Source organism: Procambarus clarkii, chromosome 12 (genome assembly GCF_040958095.1).
Source record: "Procambarus clarkii isolate CNS0578487 chromosome 12, FALCON_Pclarkii_2.0, whole genome shotgun sequence".
Taxonomy (NCBI): domain Eukaryota; kingdom Metazoa; phylum Arthropoda; class Malacostraca; order Decapoda; family Cambaridae; genus Procambarus; species Procambarus clarkii.
The window spans coordinates 7,847,590-7,869,972 of NC_091161.1; the positions used below are offsets into that span (position 1 = coordinate 7,847,590).

General features: G+C 43.4%; 1 protein-coding gene across 2 annotated transcripts in view; it reads right to left on the reverse strand.

Annotated features, from left to right (window-relative positions):
- The window catches only part of LOC123772838 (glucoside xylosyltransferase 1), a 155,958-nt gene that overhangs the window by 72,381 nt on the left and 61,194 nt on the right, over window positions 1-22,383 (reverse strand). For both annotated transcript variants that reach the window (XR_011228170.1, XM_069323214.1), the window contains exons 2-3: window positions 12,068-12,161; window positions 11,696-11,843 (exon numbers count right to left, since the gene is read on the reverse strand). The gene's annotated coding sequence lies outside the window, so the exon portion shown is untranslated. The remainder of the gene's footprint in view (window positions 1-11,695; window positions 11,844-12,067; window positions 12,162-22,383) is intronic.

The window sequence follows — 22,383 nt, forward strand, 5'->3', positions numbered from 1 at the left end:
GACCTCTTGTTTCCACTGAAGAACCCAGGGTCGTAACATGTGGAAATGGGATAAGACCTCACTCATACTCCACCCCCTCTCTTATCCCCAATCTCACTAACCCAATACACTCCCCCCCCCCCACTCCCACACACCCCCTCCATGACTGACCGCAAATACACACGCACACACACACACACCTGACCAGAAGTGACCATCTCCGCCCCCTCCCACCCCCCAGTTACCCACACATCCCCCATACACACACTCTCTCCCTCTCTCTCTCTCACCCCCTCCCTCCTCTCTCCCCTTCTCTCACCCTCTCTTCCCCTCCCACCCCCCAGTTACCCACACATCCCCCATACACACACTCTCTCCCTCTCTCTCTCTCTCACCCCCTCCCTCCTCTATCCCCCTCTCTCCCCCTCTCTTCCCCTCCCACCCCCCAGTTACCCACACATCCCCCATACACACACTCTCCCCCTCTCTGTCTCTCACCCCTCCCTTCTCTCTCTCTCTCTCTCTCTCTCTCTCTCTCTCTCTCTCTCTCTCTCTCTCTCTCTCTCTCTCTCTCTCTCTCTCTCTCTCTCTCTCTCTCTCTCCCTCTCCTTCTTTCCCGATCTCCCTCTCTCCTCCTCTCTCCCTCTCCTCCCTCGCTCTCCCTCCCCTCCCTCTCTTCGCCTCTCCTACTCCCCCCCCCTCTTTGTGCACACGCTCACACACACACACACACACACACACACACACACACACACACACACACACACACACACACATAGAAAACCCCCCTACCCCAAACCTTCCCTGCCCCCACTCAAATGTTCAGCCAAATCTCCCTCCCCCCACACCCAATCCCCACCCTTCTACCCCTCCCCTCCTCCCGAGTCCTCCCTCCCCCCCCTTTCCTTCCCGTCCTCCCTCCCCTTTCACCCCATACCCTCCCCCTTCAGTGGATCCCCCGCCCCTTATCCCAGTATCCTCTGAGACCCTGTTATCCACCTCACAGGTCCTCACACCCATGGAACAGCCTCCCCCACCAGCAGAACACTCACCAAGGAGGCGATTTGAGAAGGGACAGAAGAAAGTGAGCCTCAAAGCGATGTACACTAATATAGATGGAATTACAAATAAAGCATATGAGCTTGGAGAACGGGTACTAGAGGAAAACCCAGACATAATAGCCCTCACAGAAACAAAGATCACGAAAACGATAACAAACGCAGTGTTCCCACAGGACTATTATGTTATGAGGAAAGAGAGGGAAGGAAGAGGTGGGGGTGGTGTAGCTCTGCTGGTAAGAAAAGGCTGGGATTTTGAGGAGATGGATATTCAGGGCTGTGAAGGTTTCAGTGACTACATAGCAGGTACCGTAACAAATGGAGGGAAAAAAATTATAGTCGTAGTCATATATAATCCACCACCAAATGACAGAAGACCTAGACAAGAATATGATAGAAACAACATGGCCACCATTAACATAATAGAAAGAGCAGCTTCTGTTGCTAGCAGGAATGGATCTGGACTACTAATTATGGGAGACTTCAACCATGGGAAGATAGATTGGAAGAACAGAGACCCGCATGGAGAACCAGAAACATGGAGGGCTAAGCTGCTGGACGTGGCAACAAGAAACTTTCTAAGCCAGCACATCAAAGAACCAACAAGAATGAGAGGAGAAGATGAACCAGCAATGCTTGATTTGATATTTACCCTAAATGAGTGGGATATAAGAGAAGTTAAGATGGAAGTGCCCTTGGGAATGAGTGACCACAGTGTATTGAACTTTGAGTACCTGGTAGAGCTAGGACTTATCTCCCCCAAAAAAGAACTAGGAATCAAAAGGCTGGCATACCGAAAGGGAAATTATGAACAGATGAGAAGTTTCATAAGTGAAATACCTTGGGACACAGTCCTCAGAGATAAGTCTGTACAGGGTATGATGGACTATGTTACCCAAAAGTGTCAGGAGGCAGTAAACAGGTTCATCCCGGCCCAAAGGGAAAAATCCGAGAAGCAACAGAAGAATCCATGGTATAATAGGGCATGTATGGAAGCAAAGAAACTGAACAAAAGGGCGTGGAGGAACTTCCGGAATAACAGAACACCAGAAAGCAGAGAGAGATACCAGAGAACCAGGAATGAGTACGTCAGGGTGAGAAGAGAAGCAGAGAAAAGTTTTGAAAATGATATAGCAAACAAAGCCAAGACCGAACCAAAGCTACTCCACAGTCACATCAGAAGGAAAACAACAGTGAAAGAACAGGTATTGAAACTTCGAACAGGCGAGGACAGGTATACTGAAAATGACAGAGAAGTGTGTGAAGAACTCAACAAGAGGTTCCAGGAGGTCTTCACAATAGAACAAGGTGAGGTCACTGTGCTAGGAGAAAGGAAGGTAAACCAGGTGGCCTTGGAAGAGTTCGAAATTACAAGAGAGGAGGTCAAGAGACACCTGCTGGATCTGGATGTTAGAAAGGCTGTTGGTCCAGATGGGATCTCACCATGGATACTGAAAGAGTGTGCAGAGGCACTTTGCTTGCCACTCTCCATAGTGTATAGTAAGTCACTGGAGACGGGAGACCTACCAGAAATATGGAAGACGGCGAATGTGGTCCCAATATACAAAAAGGGCTACAGGCAAGAGGCACTGAACTACAGGCCAGTGTCCTTGACTTGTATACCATGCAAGGTGATGGAGAAGATCGTGAGAAAAAACCTGGTAACACATCTGGATAGAAGGGACTTCGTGACAAATCGCCAACATGGGTTCAGGGAGGGTAAATCTTGCCTTACAGGCTTCATAGAATTCTACGATCAGGTGACAAAGATTAAGCAAGAAAGAGAGGGCCGGGCGGACTGCATTTTCTTGGATTGTCGGAAAGCCTTTGACACAGTACTGCATAAGAGGCTGGTACATAAGCTGGAGAGACAGGCAGGTGTAGCTGGTAAGGTGCTCCAGTGGATAAGGGAATACCTAAGCAATAGGAAGCAGAGAGTTATGGTGAGGAGTGAGACCTCCGATTGGCGTGAAGTCACCAGTGGAGTCCCACAGGGCTCTGTACTCGGTCCTATCTTGTTTCTGATGTATGTAAATGATCTCCCGGAGGGTATCGATTCATTTCTCTCAATGTTTGCGGACGATGCTAATATTATGAGAAGGATTAAAACAGAAGAGGACTGTTTGAGGCTTCAAGAAGACCTAGACAAGCTGAAGGAATGGTCGAACAAATGGTTGTTAGAGTTTAACCCAACCAAATGTAATGTAATGAAGATAGGTGTAGGGAGCAGGAAGCCAGATACAAGGTATCATCTGGGAGAGGAAATTCTTCAGGAGTCAGAGAAGGAAAAAGACTTGGGGGTTGATATCACGCCAGACCTGTCTCCTGCAGCACATATCAAGCGGATAACACCAGCGGCATATGCCAGGCTGGCCAACATACGAACGGCATTCAGAAACTTGTGTAAAGAATCATTCAGAACTTTGTATACCACATATGTCAGGCAAATCCTGGAGTATGCAGCCCCAGCATGGAGTCCATATCTAGTCAAGGATAAGACAAAACTGGAAAAGGTTCAAAGGTTTGCCACCAGACTAGTACCCGAGCTGAGAGGTATGAGCTACGAGGAGAGACTACGGGAATTAAACCTCACTTCGCTGGAAGACAGAAGAGTTAGGGGGGACATGATCACCACATTCAAGATTCTGAAGGGAATTGATAGGGTAGATAAAGACAGTCTATTTAACACAAGGGCAACACGCACAAGGGGACACAGGTGGAAACTGAGTGCCCAAATGAGCCACAGAGATATTAGAAAGAACTTTTTTTAGTGTCAGAGTGGTTGACAAATGGAATGCATTAGGGGGTGATGTGGTGGAGGCTGACTCCATACACAGTTTCAAATGTAGATATGATAGAGCCCAATAGGCTCAGGAATCTGTACACCTGTTGATTGACGGTTGAGAGGCGGGACCAAAGAGCCAGAGCTCAACCCCCGCAAACACAACTACGTGAACTAGGTGAGTACACACACACACACATGCATACATGCATACAGCCATTCTTTGTAACCCTTCCTCGCAACAGGTTCTGGTGACTGAGTTGACAGCACTCTAGTCTCGTGGACCTAGGGTCCGGGTTTCGATCCCTGCAGCCGGCGGAAGCAAATGGGCAGCGTTTCTTTCATCCTGATGCCCCTGTTACCTAGGAGTAAATAGGTATCTGGCAGTTAGACAGCTGCTACGGGCTGCTTCCTGGGTGTGTGTGAGTGTGAAAAAAAAGGTAGTGAGTAACAGTTGATTGATTGACAGTTGAGAAAATGAAACTCAATGAAGCGACACTTCTAAATGGGAATAGAAATGAAGCAGAAAGAAATATTTTTTCTACAAAGTATTAGGGACTGGAAAGCTGGTGAAATGGTGCATGAAAAAATCATTAAAGGATGGGGTAGTAAAAGAAAAAGGGAAATGGAACATTTCCTGAAAGGGATATACCAACATAGATGGGGTGCGATAACATACTGGAGATGAAAGATATAATTCAACTTAAGATCCCAGATATTGTAGCACTAACAGAGATGAAACTTAAGGAAAATACTTTATATGACGTCGAATTCCCAAGGGGCTATTCAGTTTGGAGGCGTGACAGGGAAAGTCAGGAAGTGGGTAGGAGTGACTGTGCTGGCGAAAGAACACTGGAAGGTAAGAGTGTTAGTAACCAAAAATCCTCGAGAAGTTGATATAATAGCATTGCAAGTTTGGAATCAGGATGATAAACTGATAACTGTAAATCTCTACAGCCCACCAGTAAGCAACACATGGACAAAGGAGGAACTGGATGAGAAATGAGAGGGACCTCATAATGGTCATAAGAAAGATTATAGTAAAAGACAAAATAAAAATAAATCACGATTGTTGGTACTGGGGGACTTCAGCTTGATAGCAGTAGACTGGGAGGCCTACGAAGAAGGAATGGAGGAAATTTGAACAGGTTGATTGGTAAACCTCATTTTGAGACATTCATGTATCAACACGTCAAGCAGGTCTCAAGAATGAGGGAAGTGGATGTTCCGTCAGTACTGGCTCTCATATTCCAACCCGTTCTCGCAAATTTAATAAGTCAATATTGACTTATTAGTTGCGTGCATAGGTGACATACTAAACATAATAGTTTCCCTTGAAAAGCTTCATAGAAAACACCGACCTTACCTAACCTACTTAGTATGTTAAAATAAGCATCTTATAGCTTCGTAATTACAATTGTTACTTAACCTATTATAGGTATAGGTTAGGTAATAATTGTAATTACGAAGCAATAAGATGCTTATCTTAACATACTAAGTAGGTTAGGTAAGGTCGGTGTTTTCTATGAAGCTTTTCAAGGGAAACTATTATGTTAAGTATGTCACCTATGCACATATTTAATAAGTCAATATTGACTTATTAAATTTGCGAGAACGGGTTGCATATTTACCAGGAAAGAAGAAGAGATATAAGACATCCAGTACTTTCCTCCCTTGGGAAAAACTGTTTATGTCCTGCTGGATATTAAGTGTGCTTTGCGATATAACCTAGAAAAGAATGGGGACATTGAAACAGTTGATAAACTCGATTTCAAGAGAGAACACTATAAGGAACTTATAAAATTCTTTAAAGAGTTTAATTGGACAGACTTGTTGCTAAGCAAGGAAGTAAATGAGATGTATGCTAAATTTTGCGAAATATACAATGAAGGCGCACAAACATTCATACCAAAACAGAGATACAGTACCAGAAAACAGGATTGGTTCAACAGATATTGTGAGAGAGCCGGAGAGGACAAGGAAAAGGAAAAGACAAGAAAATGGGTTCAGTATAGGAAGAGGCCTAACCCACAAACACACCAGCACTACAAGCAAGCAAGAATCAATTACACACACCAGTGAAGAGAGAGGCAGAAAGGAACTTTGAGAAAGGCATAGTAGACAAATGTAAAATAGATCCAGGCTTTTTCTATAAATTCATTAAAAAAAAAGTTGCATGTAAAGGATAAAATCCAAAAATTGAGATTGGGGAATGTGGGGAAATCTACCGGTGATTGATTTGATAATTAATCCAAGAAATTCTATTTAATTGTATTTATTACTTTTAAGCAGACTTTATTTTATAATTTATTGCCACCAGTAAACTTCCCTTAACACATTTTGGGAAGATTTAGGTCTACACATTTTCTGGAGCAATCCTTGAATCTCTTTCAGCTCATCATTTGACTTCCAAAGATCGTAGAGATTCGATATATAGCGGGTGATCTCAATGACGCGATCCATGTCCGTGTTGAATTCTGCAAACCACTGTTTGAAGTCTTTGATGATCCACACATGCCATGTGGATACAGGAGAAAGCAATTTCATAAGGTGGAAAAGTAGGCAAACATTAGTGCGTCAGGAGTCATTAACAATCCGCCAAGCCAGCTGCAACACTTCTTCCTCCCCATAGAGGAAGGAAGGAACTATCAGGGAACAAATCCACAAGGGCCGTGACGAGGATTCGAACCTGCGTCCGGGAGCATCCTAGACACTGCCTTAATGATTTGTTCATTTGATGCTTCACGTTAGTGTGATCTCTGTGTGTGTAACTATCAGTGGAAAGCGTCAAGGCATTACGACTATATAGCACTTGGAAGGGGTCAGGATAAGGATTTGGAATGGGACGGGGGGGGGGGGGAAAGGAATGGTGCCCAATCACTTGGACGGTCGGGGATTGAACGACGACCTGCATGAAGCGAGACCGTCGTAGGTGTTGTTTTACTTTACCTTAGCGATTAATCCTAGGCACAGAAATAATTGCCCAATTTATCTGAGCTAATAGACTAACCGAACTGTGGCACTTTCCTTATGTCTTGCAAATTGCATCAACATTTTGTAACTATATTCCTTTGTTGAAAGTCACGCTGCTTTCTAGAACTTGCAGGAGGAAATTTGTGTTGTGGGAGGCCCACTTCTCAGACTCTCATTCACCACACTCTTAATATGGATGCCTCCTTCCCTCTCTCTCTCTCTCTCTCTCTGCTCCAGCACCATTTGTATATATTTGAGATTTGGGAGGAGAATGGGTTTGAGGCCAAATCTAACTATTTACTATATAATTAATTTAGTGATTCATTTTATTGTGTAACCAGCTCTAAGACAAGTAGATTTTATATTAAATTAGCCAAAACGTTGGCTGAACGATTGTGTAATCGACCTTAGGCACTTCATTTCATTTTCTGTACCTTTTCTATGACTAACTAATGCAAATTAATAATATTTTATTGCTATTACATTAGAGTTTGCATATTTCATGTAGTAGTTTACTACATAATTCTGGGGGGGGGGGGGGAAACATGGGTCAGAGTCCACTGCTTTTCAATTAGGAACATAAAGGTTATCTGCAATTCTGAGATCATAATGAATAAAAAAATTGGTGACATTTTAATATTTTTAAAGCAAATTTTAAATTGTGATTTTTGTTTTAACTTTTTTTCTGTTCATGGTATGATGTTGATACATTAGGAAAAGTTGGAACATTTACCATGAAGATATTATTCACCAAGCAATTTAGTATGTTTGAGGAAGTTTTGGTACACAAGCACCCGGCCCCCTTAAAAGGACGCGGCCCCCTTAAAAGGACGAAGGTGAACATCTTGTTCCTTAGGGAGTGGTTGAGGTCCAGGATAGGGACACACCAGAGCAGTCGTACCTCTGGCAGACTACACAGGATTTGAGAATTGACTTTACAGTCTGGCGCTCTTGAGGAAGCCAGCTACTGTTGTCGGCAATGTAACTGAGGGCATCTAGTACCCCACCATGTAGAGTGCTGAACGATTGCTTATCCAGTGGTTGCGGATGAGAAACCATGGATGGTTTACTTCTAAATCAACATTTGCATGGTGTATGCACCCATCGCATTGAAAAATGTTGTAATGGTTAAAGTCAATCCAGAGACCCAGATCATTACTGGTCCTATCAGGGAGATTCACAAAGTCTTCCCCCGTAAGTCTAGATTTGGACTTGCTTTACCCAAAATATCAGAACATGAGTGTATTTATGTTTGATTCCTATTTTTCTTAAGAACTCAAAACACCCTTTGAGTGACTCTGATTAATTTATTTAGATCAGAGTACTGAGTAGGATCAATTACCAAGTCCAGGGTGGTTCTGGAATCTCAGTGGGAGCAGTGACATTGGTTACAATTACTTGTGGTTTTTGTTCAGGCCACTGGTTACTGACTAGCCACTGAGGTCCATAGAACCACATCTCAGTTTTGGATCATTGTTTCAACGCCAGGCCTCTGGAGAGATAGCAGGATTCTCTTTTGTGGGTACATATCGGAGTTTGAAAGGCATTTTGCTGTTGTTATTTTGCACCCACTGTCGTATTGCCTCATTATCTGACCATACCACTATTTCTTCAAAGTGCATGTTATTTGGTTTTGGTTAGATAATGAGCCAATCTTACTCCTAGCAGTAGAGCTGTTAACTCCAGTTGTGGCAATGACCGTGCCACAACAGTGCCACCCTTCAACTTCAACTTCACCCTTCACCCTTCGACCGTTCAACAGTGCCACCCTGGCTTTTGTTGTAAGCAAATTTGTTTGCTCATTTGTTACCAAGTATGCTGCTGTGCCATAAGTCTTTCTTGAGGCATCACAGAACACATGTAGCTTAATTGGTCATTTCTTAAATACAGCAACAAAATATGTATTTATAATACTTCTCATCTCTTTGTCATTATCAGTTATCTGACAAGTCTCAGTGTTTAATATTCCTGCCTTTTCCCAAATCTTTGTTCGATATAACTGAAAAGATACCTTACGGATATGTCTTTGGTTGGCCTGCTTCAAGAACTTCTAGTTTCGTTTTGCTTTCCAAATCTCAATTTTAACATTTCCTAAACAAATTGACAAATTTTCTAGACTGATTTCCCCATACTTAATTATTTTTGCACGAAGCTTTCTTTTTACACATAAGGTTCTGGTGACCATTATTTATTCGTTTAAGACCATAAGAACATAAGAATAAAGGTAACTGCAGAAGGCCTATTGGCCCACACAATGCACCTCCTCTTTATATGCAGCCAATCCCACTCATATACATGTCCAACCCTGGTCTGAAACAATCAAGGGACCCCACCTCCACCACTCATATACATGTCCAACCCTGGTTTGAAACAATGAAGGGACCCCACCTCCACCACGTTGCGTGTCAATTGGTTCCACAAATCAACAACCCTTTTACAGTACCAGTATTTACCCAGGTCTTTCCTAAATCTAAACTTTTCCAGTTTATATCTATTGTTTCGTGTTCTGTCTTGTGTTGATACTTTTAATACCCTTTAAATATCCCCTTTGTTATGCCCATTCATCCACTTATACACCTCTATCATGTCACCCCTAATTCATTGTCTTTCTAGAGAATGTAATTTAAGCTTTGTTAATCTTTCTGCATATGACAGGTTTCTAATGTGGGCATTAACTTTGTAATCTTACGCTGGATACATTCTAGTGAATTTAAATCCATTCTATAGTACGGCGACCAAAACTGAACTGCATCATATAAATGGGGCCTAACCAGAGGAAAATATAGCTGAAGAACAACACCAGGTGTCTTGTTACTAACGCTTCGATTAATAAATCACAGTGTCCTATTTGCCTTATTACGAACATTTATTCACCGTTTTTTGGTTTTAAAATCTTACTACTCATAACTCCCAGATCCCTTTCGCAATCCGTCTTTGCAATCTCAACACCATCTTGCTCATATCTTGTAACTCTATCATCATTACCAAGCCTCAAAGCCTTACATTTGTCAGCATTAAACTGCATCTGCCAATCTTTTGCCCATTTCAAAACTCTATTTAGATCGTCATGAAGTGATATTGAGTCCCTTTCTGTGCTTATTTCCCTCCCGGTTTTTGTATCATCGGCAAATTTTGCCTCAACTATACGGAGTAAAATGAGAGCAAATTTGTTAAACACGAACGGTCATTGGTAAAATCATGTTGTCAATCATTTATTAATTTATGCTTTTCAAGGTGAAAACGAATGGTATTTGCAATTATCGATTCAAGTAACTTTCCCACAATAGACATTTGGCTACTTGACCGATAGTTTGATGCAAGTGATTTGTGCAAGATAGCTTCATTTTAAGAAATTTCCTCTCTTAAAAATTGGTACCACATTAGAAACCTTCCACGACTTTGACACTGCCTGACTCATATGCTTTATTAAAAATGGTAGACAATGGATCGTAAAACTCCTCTTAGCATTCTTTAAGCACCCTGGCAAACACTTCGTCCCGGCCCTGGGGATTTGTTTGGTTTGAGTTTCACTATTTGTTTAATAACATCCTCCCTATGGTAACACCTAAACTAGTCAACCTATCCTAATCTCCACCCACATAAACTTGTTCAACTGAAGGCATAGTGTTAAGTTTTTCTTTAGTAAATACAGAGATAAAATATTTATTAAAAATACTATACACCTCTTCGTCATTATCCGTTATCTGACCTGTCCCAGTTTTAATTGACCTATCCTTTCCCTAATCTTTGTTCGATATAACTGAAAAAAAGCCTTTAGGATTTGCCTTTGCTTGCCCTGCTATGCAAACTTCATAGTTTCTTTTTGCCCTCTTAATCTCTTTTTTTTTTTTAATTTCTAACCAGTTGTACGAATTCTTGTTCTAAACATACTTCCCCATTCTAAATCCTTTTATACCATGCTCTCTCTCTACCTATAAGGTTCTTCAGATCCTTTGTTATCGCATTTCGGGTCATTAGTATTCGATCTATTCAATTCGTATAGTATACTACGTTCCTGTGCTTTGCTTAGAATATTTTTAAATAAGTTATATTGTGAATCCACATCGAAATCCCTTTTTCCATCACCCATCGCTGACTTCACGTCTGGCTCCAAGACCGGCCCACCCCCTATGCCCAAGTTTTTTTTTTCATTAATACATTAGGTACATCTGCATTAGTGCAGCTACCCTAGACTATATGAAGTGGAGTACAGTGTGTCAAAAAAGCTAACTACGTGATGCTATAAAATCCCCATCACACAGGATGGTTAGTCATACAGAGGCTAACCATCCTGTGTGATGGGGATTTTATAGCATCACGTAATCCTAATCCTATGCCCAAGACTTTTCAATCAATGTCATCCAAAATAAATCTTAGGCTACTTAAAATCAGCTTTTCAAAAATCTAGGCACTCTAACAGAATTTTCTCCTATAGATCTATTCCATTCTATGCTAAATCTGATTTCTTTGTGATCACTGTTCCCTAGCTTACTCCCTATTTCAATGTCATCAATTTCTGTTTCCCTGTTAGTTAACACTAAATCTAAATTGTTATTTTCCTGTGTTGGTTCCTAAATGTGTTGCGTAAGAAACAATCGTCAATTAATTCTATGAAATCTCTGCTTCATTATTCCCTGTTCCGTTAAACCAGTTTATTCCACTAAAATTAGTCACCCATGACAAATACTGTTAGACCTAGATGCTCTAGATATTTCATCTCATATGTGCTTTGCTTCCATTCTGTCTAAGTTTGGCGGCCTGTATATGACTCCTATTACAAGATTTTTTTTTTCCCGTTTAATTCTAGCCAAATAGTTGCATGGCACCAAGTCGGCAGAAGCTTAACAAAATGTGACGAGGTAGGCTTTCTCAGGCACACTTGCACGTTATAACCACAGCTCACCTGGAGGGTGGTGACTCTCAGGTGAGGAGGACCGCGACCACAGGAGGCCGGGGACGGCACTACCGACACCTCCCGGCTCCAGCCAGGGGTTCACCAGTACCAGCAACGCCGTCATCCCAACTACACACAGTAGTACTGTCCTGCCGATCTGTTGAAGAAAGCCAGTAGACTGACACAACAGGCACCACCTGCGATAGATGCATCATCAGTCTATATCAAGAATTGAAGTGTGAAAAATATAAAACTGAAGTTAAAATAGTTAATTAAATATAATTTTACAAAACTGTAAGAGAACAAAACCAAAATCATGGAAGACTTGCATTACCCTCAAATAAATCAATATTTCCAGCTTGGAACTATAGAAGTATTTACCCTGAGCCAGCTGATCATGGCAGAGTCGTTCTCCGGGGACGTAACCAGGCGATATTTTAACTGCTTGTTAAGCAGTTGAAATAGATTTTACACTCTGAAAGAACACAACAAAGAAATGCATTAACGAAGAGATTCTGCTTCACATGTAATCACACAACAACAGAGACCTTCCTTCACATGCACTCATATAATAACATATTAATTGTTCAAATAAACTCACACAATAACTTAGATCTACTTCACATGAACTCACTCAATAACAGGGATCTGCTTCACATGCACTCACTGAATAACTGAGATCTGTTTCACATGCACTCATTCAGTAAATGGAATCTGCTTCACATTCTCTTACACAATAACAGAGATTTGATTCACATACATTCACACAATAACACAGTTCTTCACATGATCTCATACAATAATTGAGCTCTGCTTCACGTGCACTCACTCGATAACAGAGATCTGCTTTACATGCACTCACACAAAACCACATTTCAACTTCACATGCACTCACTCAATAACAGAGATTTGCTTCACATGCTTCACACAATAACGCAGTTCTTCTTCTTCAATTGCACTCACACAATAACGCAGTTCTTCTTCACGTACACTCACACAATAACGCAGTTCTTCTTCACGTACACTCACACAATAAAAAAAAATCTGCTTCACATGCACTCACTTAATAACAGAGATTTGCTTCACATACAATGATTCAATGACAGAGATTTGCTTGGCATGCTCTCACACAATAACACAGTTCTGCTTCTCATGCACTCACTCAAAAACAAAGTTCGTCTTCATATGCAGTCACACCATAACAGATATCTGCTTCACATACACTCAAAGAATAACAGAGATTTGCTTCACATGCATTCAAACAATAACACAGTTTGGGGCCTGGTAGCCTGGTGGATAGCGTGCAGGACTCGTAATTCTGAGGCGCGGGATCGATTCCCACACCAGGCAGAAACAAATGGGCAAAAGTTTCTTTCACCCTGAATGCCCCTGTTACCTAGCAGTAAATAGGTACCTGGGAGTTAGTCAGCTGTCACGGGCTGCTTCCTGGGGTGGGTGTGTGTGTGTGTGGTGTGGGAAAAAAAAAAAAAAAAAAAAAAATAGTAGTTAGTAAACAGTTGATTGACAGTTGAGAGGCGGGCCGAAAGAGCAAAGCTCAACCCCCATAAAAACACAACTAGTAAACACAGTTTGGGGCCTGGTAGCCTGGTGGATAGCGTGCAGGACTCGTAATTCTGAGGCGCGGGTTCGATTTCCACACCAGGCAGAAACAAATGGGCAAAAGTTTCTTTCACCCTGAATGCCCCCTGTTACCTAGCAGTAAATAGGTACCTGGGAGTTAGTCAGCTGTCACGGGCTGCTTTCTGGTGTGTGTGTGTGGTCTGGAGAAAAAAAATAGTAGTAAACAGTTGATTGACAGTTGAGAGGCGGGCCGAAAGAACAAAGCTCAACCCCCGCAAACACAACTAGGCGAGTACTAGGTGAATACAGTCAAGGGTCTTGGGAAGGCAGGAACATGTGCGCTGCACTCGTCGGAAAGGCTTCATTATTCGGGACATCAGAGGGATACGTGGGAAAATCGTTACCTAGTGATAATATGAAGTGCAACACACCTATTAGAAAATAGCAATTTCATGGATTGTGTCCTATAGTGCAGAGGGGTACGATAGTGCATTTTCAAGGGTATGACATCAATGCCAAGACATGCACGTTGTTATGTAAGAGTGTACATAACTTATGTGATAGTGAAGATCAAAGCAAATAGTGAATAGAATAGTGAAGAAGTGAGTCTAAACGTGTAGCATTAGAGCTATACCGGTGCTAAGGTGAACAAGAAGCTGATTACTAGTGATATATAGCGAGAAGTTGGAGTGACCAACGCCTGGCAGCGGCATGGACATCGACTGGCCTACGGGGGACATAAACAAGACGTCAGCAGTACTTCTAACACTTATTTGTGCTGTGGGATGTCGAATTGGTGGTAAGGCCTCTCAATATGTCAGTCAACCATATAATGTACAGTGTTATTGCAATATAATAGTTAGTCTTGGATATAAATGAACCGCAAGAGACAATATACGGCTGACTTTGGAACCATTTTCTGGCACCCACATGTGAAAAACATTATGCCCTACAGCGAATAACCCCCAACCTTCTCTCACCCCCACCCCCCCTCTTATCATAGCACTTCCAACAATGCAATACACACAGAGACTACCAGCCTTATTGCCCACACCCTCTCATATCCCTCCCCAACTCTGAACCACCCCACACACACACTCCCCATCTCCCCATTAGCACAGCACCCCCCCCTCTCCCTCTCTCCCATCTCCCTTCCTCCCATCCTCTCCTCTCTCCCTCCCTCTTCCTCCATCCATCCAACCCCCTCCCCCCTATCCATCCATCCATCTCCCCCATATCCATCCATCGCTCAGCCTCACTCTCCCTTTCTCCTACGCTCTCCCTTGCACTTAATTATAACCTGCGTTCAAACATTACTTCTACAGCTGTGACAATGCCTTCCACTGATGCGACTTGTGCTGCCTCCAATGGAGCAATTGCTTGTGCTCCTGTCCAGAGGTCAGCTCAGGAAATGGCTATTCCTCTTTTTGCTGGTGAATCCCGTTTGTTAGAGTCCTGGTTTAGCAAGGTTGAAGCAAAAACCAAGGCCCGTTTTTCTGAGCCTACTGATGCCGAATATTTGGCAATTGCTCGGTCAGCCGTTGACACAACCAGAGATGATGCTCGTTTTGTTGTAGACGAGAAAACCAGTGTTAGCCTACAGTCATGGTCGGAATTTAAGGATTTCTTTCGCCGGCACTTTGTTAATAAAGGAGACCTCGACCCGTATAGGTTAGTAAAGAAAATTGCCAATGCCACCATGCAGCCTGGTGAATCGTTTAATGCATTTACGAACCGACTCGATCAGTATCTGTATGCCTTGAAGACTGCCATGCTTAGTTCCTCATGGGTTGATCCCAACAAGACATTGACCCCTCCCAAGCCATGGCCAAAATGATTGCATTTGGAACTTTAATCAATTTTGCTCCCGAGCATACTAAACCGATCATCGAGCAACAAAATTTTGGAGTTAAAAATGAAATAAGTGAAGTGTTTGAGGCTATCAATAATGCCGCCAATAAACTAGCTCCCCTAAGTGCTCAACTGTTGCCATCCTCTGAACCTGTGAATGTAGTAACAAGCCCTCAGCATCCTCCCACAAACTCTCAAAACTCTTGGTCGCAGAACCGCACCGATGCTCGTAGCCCACAGTCAGATTTCCCTCCTCATAAGTTGCCGAAACACCAAAGCCCACAACCATGCACTCTCTCATGTTGGCATTGTGGTAAGACTAATCACCTCGCAAGGGACTGTTGGTCCATTCCTCGATCATCACCCCCTAGACAGTTCTCTTGCTCTCTTAGTCAATCCAATAATTCTAGGATCCCATATTGCAAATATCATAAACAAGTCAGTCACCACACTGCAGATTGTAGAGCTAGGCAAAGGGCATCCCCACCTCGTAATTCCCACGGTCAGTCTTGGCGAGGCGCACAGCGTCTGATATATTATAAGAACTCTCATAATTACAACTCCCAGCCAAGCCATAATACCCAATTATAATAATCAATCACAGAATGCTGGAACTCAAAATGTTCGTTCCATGTCGTTGGGAAACTCCCAAAGCAATCCGCTAACCAATTCAAGTTAGCCAGTCCTAGTGCCCTCCCTGTGTACTCAGTCGCTACCCAAAATAGATTTGGACACTTGACAGAGGAGGACACTGACTCTCGACCGGTTGTAGATGTTGACAGAACCGCAGTGTATTTGACGCAGATGAGACGCAGATTTCCTAGGCACCATAAATCAAAAGTAGTAACATATCCAGTCTTAAGTGATGGCCCCCTTGTGTCAGCCATTGTACATGGTAGAGTTTTAAAAGTTTTTCTTGACTCTGGTGCAAAAATTAATATTGTCAAGTCCTCAGAAACATTGTAAGTAAGCACCCTACTCCAGTAAGAAAGTCACCCATACTTTTTCTAAGTGGTGTTTCAGGAAACACAGTAAAAGTTCAGGGAGAAATTGACCTTTCATTCAAGTTAGATGACATCACACTTTCTATAACCTGTTTAGTTGTTGACTATATGCATTTTCCTGGTGACATCCTCTTAGGTCTGTACACCATGATTGATGAAAATATTGAATTGTTTTCCCATCGTTGGAACATAAGTATCAAAGACCACGTCATACCCTTGTGTAGCATGTATTGACAGGGCCATGAGTTCAACCTTCAATCAGATTATGTTAATTTTGTCGACGCCCGACTCGCTAGCATAGGTTTGTCAGATCCTTGTCGCAGTAGTATATCCGAGAAAACAGGCACTCGATTGAGGTATCGTAGTTGTGCAGTTGTTAAGGAGAGTGAGTATCGAGACTTTCTGGATGGGGACGCCCTAACGGATTTTCGTTGTCTCGCTCGCCTGGCAGCTTCCATCTCTGAAGTCAGTGATTCCACATCTACTGACACTGCTGCACTCTCATTCTCTCACCAGAGTAAGAGTTAAAGTTCAGGGAGTGCCTGAGTTATTGGATGTCATTGCAGAAAGTGATACGTGAAAAGTGAACAGTACGTTTGTTGAACCCTCCTGGCACACAGTGCAGGATGGTATCGTTACATTGTATGTTGCAAACACTAGTAATGCTGACATCCATCTCCAGTCTGGCACCCATGATGTAGATTTTGCCCATTACTCATTACCAGTGCGAGTGGTGGATGATGTCTCCACGAAACATACTGTTTATACTCTCACACCAAGAGAACATGAATCTCAGCCAGAGGTGCAAGCGCAACACTTCAGTCCTACTGACTTCCCTGACTCTATGGTTCAGCTTTTGGAAATTTTAAACAGGAATAGAGCCGTTGTTGCTCTAACAGGAGAAAAGTTAGGTCACACTCCTCTTATTACACATAAAATTCCTCTTGAGTAAAGAACTATGCCTATTTATGTACCAGCTACCGTACTGTTTACCCTATTCTCAGAGAGCCAAAGCCGATAGACTCATAGAGGAAATGTTACAGAGTGACGTAATTGAGTCGAGTAATTCGCCATGGAACGCCCCATTGATTCTTATACCAAAGCAAGGTGGTACTTGGAGACCTGTAATCGATTATCAGAAGCTTAACAGAGTAACTATACCTGACTGTTTTCCACTTCCAGTCCTAAATGTTTGTTGCAAAGTATAGGACGGAACAAATTATTCTCAACATTAGATTTGTTGCAGGGATTCTGGCAAATCCCCCTTGATAAGGAAAGTAAAAAATTAACAGCTTTTAGTACTCCCAATGGTCATTTTCATTTCAGAAGAATGCCATTTGGTTTGCGTAGTAGTCCAATAACCTTTTTACGGCTTATGACGAATCTATTTCGTAGATTGATAGGAAGTACTCTTCTAGTATACCTTGATGATCTCATAATCATGTCGCAAGATGTTCAGACTCATTTCCAGAATCTTGAGAAAGTACTTGCAAAGCTCGCAGAAACTAATTTTAAAATAAAACTTGCAAAATGTTAATTTTTAAAGGAGAAGATTAATTTCCCAGTTCATACAGTTACACCTTCAGGCATTACATTGAATGAATAAAAAAATTATTGCTGCCTGTGATTTTCCAACGCCTCGTACCACAGAAGACAGTTCACAGGTCTTGTAGGATTTTATCGTTCGTTTATTGCTGGATTCTCTAATATAGTCGCTCCACTTTACAAGTTGCAAAGAAAAGATGAACCCTTTGTTTGGGGAGAGGCCCAGGAACAGTCATTCCAAAAACTCAAGGCAGCCATGATCTCGTCACCTGTCCTTAGGTACCCAGTTTTTTCTAAACCTTTTACGCTGGTTAGAGTTCCTAGTGACATAGGCTTAGGTGCTGCATTACTTCAAACAGAAGGCCACAGAGATCACGCAATTGCCGTACATAATCTAAAAAAGAGAAAAATTATAGTGCAACAGAACGTGAAACGTTAGCAGTTGTTTGGGCTCTTAAACATTTCAGGGATACAATTTATAATTACCCAGTTCATGAACTTACAGATCACTAACCATTAATTCCCTTGTTCAAAAATAAGAATCCAGTTGGAAAGTTTGCTAGATATTTGCTCACTATTCAAGAGTTCAATCCCACCGCTGCCACCAGAATTTGTTACCTTCTTGGATGTATGATGGCTTGTTGGCTTGTAGATAACACACAGATGGTCACTTCAGCAGTTTATTGTGTAAGGTAACAAAGTACATATCTGGCCTACCGAGGTCCTACCCACTCTGAGGTCTGTGAGATACTGACTGGTCACCAGAACGGCTGGTACCAGCTCTCTGTGGAGAATGACGTCAGAGGCTTACTTGATTTGTGATTGGCTATCCCCAACCGTCATACAATTTGAATACTAACACCTCTCACAATAGACACACACACACACACACACACACACACACACACACACACACACACACACACACACACACACACACACACACACACACACACACACACACACACACACACACACACACTTGTCTTGTGACCATCGTGTTGGGTGGACGTGGGTTGGGAGCTCCAGGTTCACTAGTGGAGTGGGAGGGGTAATCAGGCAACTTCGAAGTGAAAAAGTGTGTACAAGTGAATGAAAAAACCTTGAGTTTTGGCCAGAGCCATAAAGTAGTGAAGAAAAACAGTTTAAATAGCGTAATTCAAAATAGTTGTAGTATTGTGGCAGTGTGTAGTGTGGAGCAGACCTCACCGACCTCTGACCGCGTGACCTCACCCCGGCAGCAACCCTCCTACCACCACGGGGACGACGCTTGGAGATTCACTCACCTATTGTGTTAGCAGGACAGTAAGATACTTGGAACCCCTGTGGGTAAGGTTGCATTATAGCAATGACTAGGTCAGGAAGGGTGTCTAGGTCCAACAGTATTATGATTGAGGAAGAAGATAGGTTTGTGGAGAAGATGATTGGGAAATTTGTAGAGAAGAGGGATGTTTGGATAGGTGATCTAATCCAGGGGATTAAAAGTGAAGTCTTTAATAAGATACAGGACGAGGTTCAAAGACTCAAACAAGAGTTTATGGATTATATTCAAGAGGAAATCACGAAGAGCAGGGTAGAATGGCAAGGAGAAATATCTAGGCTTACTAATGAATTTGGCAGGAATAAGGGAAGCTTGGCAGGGGAAGGGGAAGTAGTAGTAGTAGGTGGAGTAGCGGGTGTAGGAGGGGTGGGGGTCAGCCAGGAAGAGGGCCACCATCATGACCCTGAACTGAGAAAGAGGACAATCATAATCCATGGATTACTTGAAGCCAGGGCACCATCGAGGCAGGAAAGGATGGAGATTGAGGATTTGGAACTACAGGGGATCTTGAGAGACATGAGAGCCCAGATGGCAGGGAATGAGGTGCAAGTCCACCGACGCATTGGACCATACAACTGTAACAGGAAACGACCTGTCCTGGTACAGTTCACTAACGAAGAGGCAGTGGATTACATACTGCATCACAAACACCTACTCAGAGGTAGCGAAAATTACTACAACGTATTTATTGACAAATTCATGACGAAGGAGGAACAGATTGCCCACAGAGCAAGCAAACAACAATACGACTCTTCCCATTTGAGCGCAGCTACACACCCCAGTGCTAATCCACCCCATGCTAACCAGCTCACACGTGCTTCTCAGGTCACCCCTTTCCCAAATCAGCCGCCCCTGCTTATCTCCCCAGCACATCCCTTGACCCCTCTGACCCCACTGGAGTCAAATTCATCCCACATTCCAAGGACCCCCTCATCACCTCAACCCCCAAAACCCGTCCAGCCCTCGTCCCCTCAACCCCCAAAACCCACCCAGCTCTCATCCCCTCAACCCCCAAATCCCATCCAGACCTCATCCCCTCAACCCCAAGAACCCACCCAGACCTCATCCCCTCAACACCCAAAGCCTGCCCTGCCCTCACCCCTCCTCATCCCCTCTCCTTCCATGTGACCCCCCACCCTTGCGAGGGAGGTGGGAGGTCCCCCCCACCCCCTCTATCCATCCCCCTCCCAACCTCTCAACCTCTATCTGTCTCCCAACCTTACGCCATCTCCCAACCCCTCTATGCCCTCCCTAATCTTCAGACCCAGTATGCCCTTCCTACTCCAGACCTACCTACCCAGGCCCTACCCCAGACCCTCCTACCTACCTTCCTAGAAGCCCAGCCCCCAGTAGCCCCCCAAGCACCCCTCCTGAACTCTTTCACCCCCCATACACCCCCCGGACCCCCCCAGACACCCCTGGATCCCCCCGGACATCCCCCGGACCCTCCCCGCCCCCAGTCATCCCCCAGACACCCCCCAGATCCCCCAGATCCCCTCTGCCCCCAGTCACCCCCCAGACATCCCCCAGATCCCCCCAGACCCCCAGAGAAAGGGAGAACTCTGGTACAAGAGTTTCCATGAAGAATCTCAAGGTTTGGTACACCAATGCTGATGGGGTATCTAATAAAGCAGAAGAGATAAAAGAAAGAGTGAGTGAAGCAGATCCTGACATAGTTGCAATTGTGGAAACTAAAATTAATGACATGATCTCAGATGCAATCTTTCCTGAAGGGTACCAGGTGATACGAAAAGAGAGGACACAGAGACAGGGAGGGGGAGTAGCACTCCTAATAAAGCGGAAATGGAAGTTTGAAGACCTGGGAAATCGAGTTACCAATGAGTGCACAAGCTTCATACATGGAACTCTGACAGTAGATGGGAGGAAGATTGTGATCATGGTAATCTACAATCCCCCACCAAACAGTAGAAGACCCAGGCAGGAGTATGATGACAACAACAAAGCATGTATAGATGAACTGCAGAAGGCAGCAACACTAGCCCACAGAATGAGAGCGAAGCTGCTGATCATGGGGGACCTAAATCATGGAGAGATAAATTGGGAATCAAGGAATCCCCATGGAGGGGATGAAACGTGGGGAGCAAAATTAGTAGATGTTATAGACAGGAATTTCCTGACACAACATGTGAAGGAAGACACAAGGGAAAGAGGAGGAGATGCACCGAGCCTATTAGACCTGATTTTCACCCAGAACGTAGAAGATATCGAGAATTTAGAGCATGAAATACCTCTAGGGGCCAGTGACCATTGTGTCCTAGTCTTTGACTACATGATGGAATTCAAAATTATGACCATGGGACAAGAGATCTGGGAAAGGAGAGCTGACTACAGGAAAGGGGACTATATGAGGATAAGGGACTATCTGGGTGAAGTGCAGTGGGAGGAAGAAATTAGAGGAAAAACAGTCCAAGATATGATGGACCTAGTCATACAGAAATGCCAGGAGGCCGAAGAGAGATTTATACCAACGGTAAAGGGAAAAAATAAGAAGGAATATAATAACCCATGGTTTAATAGACAGTGTCAGGAAGCAAAAATGGCCAGCAGGCGGGAGTGGAGGAAGTACAGAAGACAAAGAACAGAGGACAACAGAAGCAGATACAACAGAGCTAGGAACGATTACATTAACATAAGACGAACATCGGAAAGGGACTATGAGAACGATATTGCAATCAAAGCGAAAAAACAACCTAAGTTACTACACAGTCATATAAGAAGAAAAATGTCGGTGAACGACCAAGTGACAAGACTAAGGAAGACAGAGGGGGCACATACTGAAAGTGACAAGGAAATCTGCGAGGCACTGAATGCCAGTTTCCATGGAGTGTTCACTACCGAGCCTGAGCAGCTCCCATTGTTGGAAGGGGTTACCCTAGATGAAAGACTATCAGATATAGAGGTGACAGCAGAGGAGGTAATGAAACAGTTGACAACTCTAGATGCAACTAAAGCAGTTGGACCAGACAAAGTATCACCGTGGATACTAAAAGAAGCAGCACAGGCCCTCAGCGTGCCTCTGGCAATGATCTTTAATGAGTCACTTATGTCAGGAGAATTGCCCAGTTGCTGGAAGAAGGCAAATGTCGTGCCGATCTTCAAGAAAGGAGATAGGGAGGAGGCACTTAACTACAGACCTGTATCACTGACAAGCATCCCCTGTAAAATACTGGAAAGAATAATTAGGCTACGACTGGTTGCACACCTGGAGAACATTAGGTTTGTGAACAAACATCAACATGGGTTCTGGACAGGGAAATCGTGCCTAACAAACCTTCTGGAATTCTATGATAAAATAACGAGGATAAGACAGGACAGAGATGGTTGGGCAGACTGCATATTTCTGGACTGCCAAAAAGCCTTTGATACAGTACCGC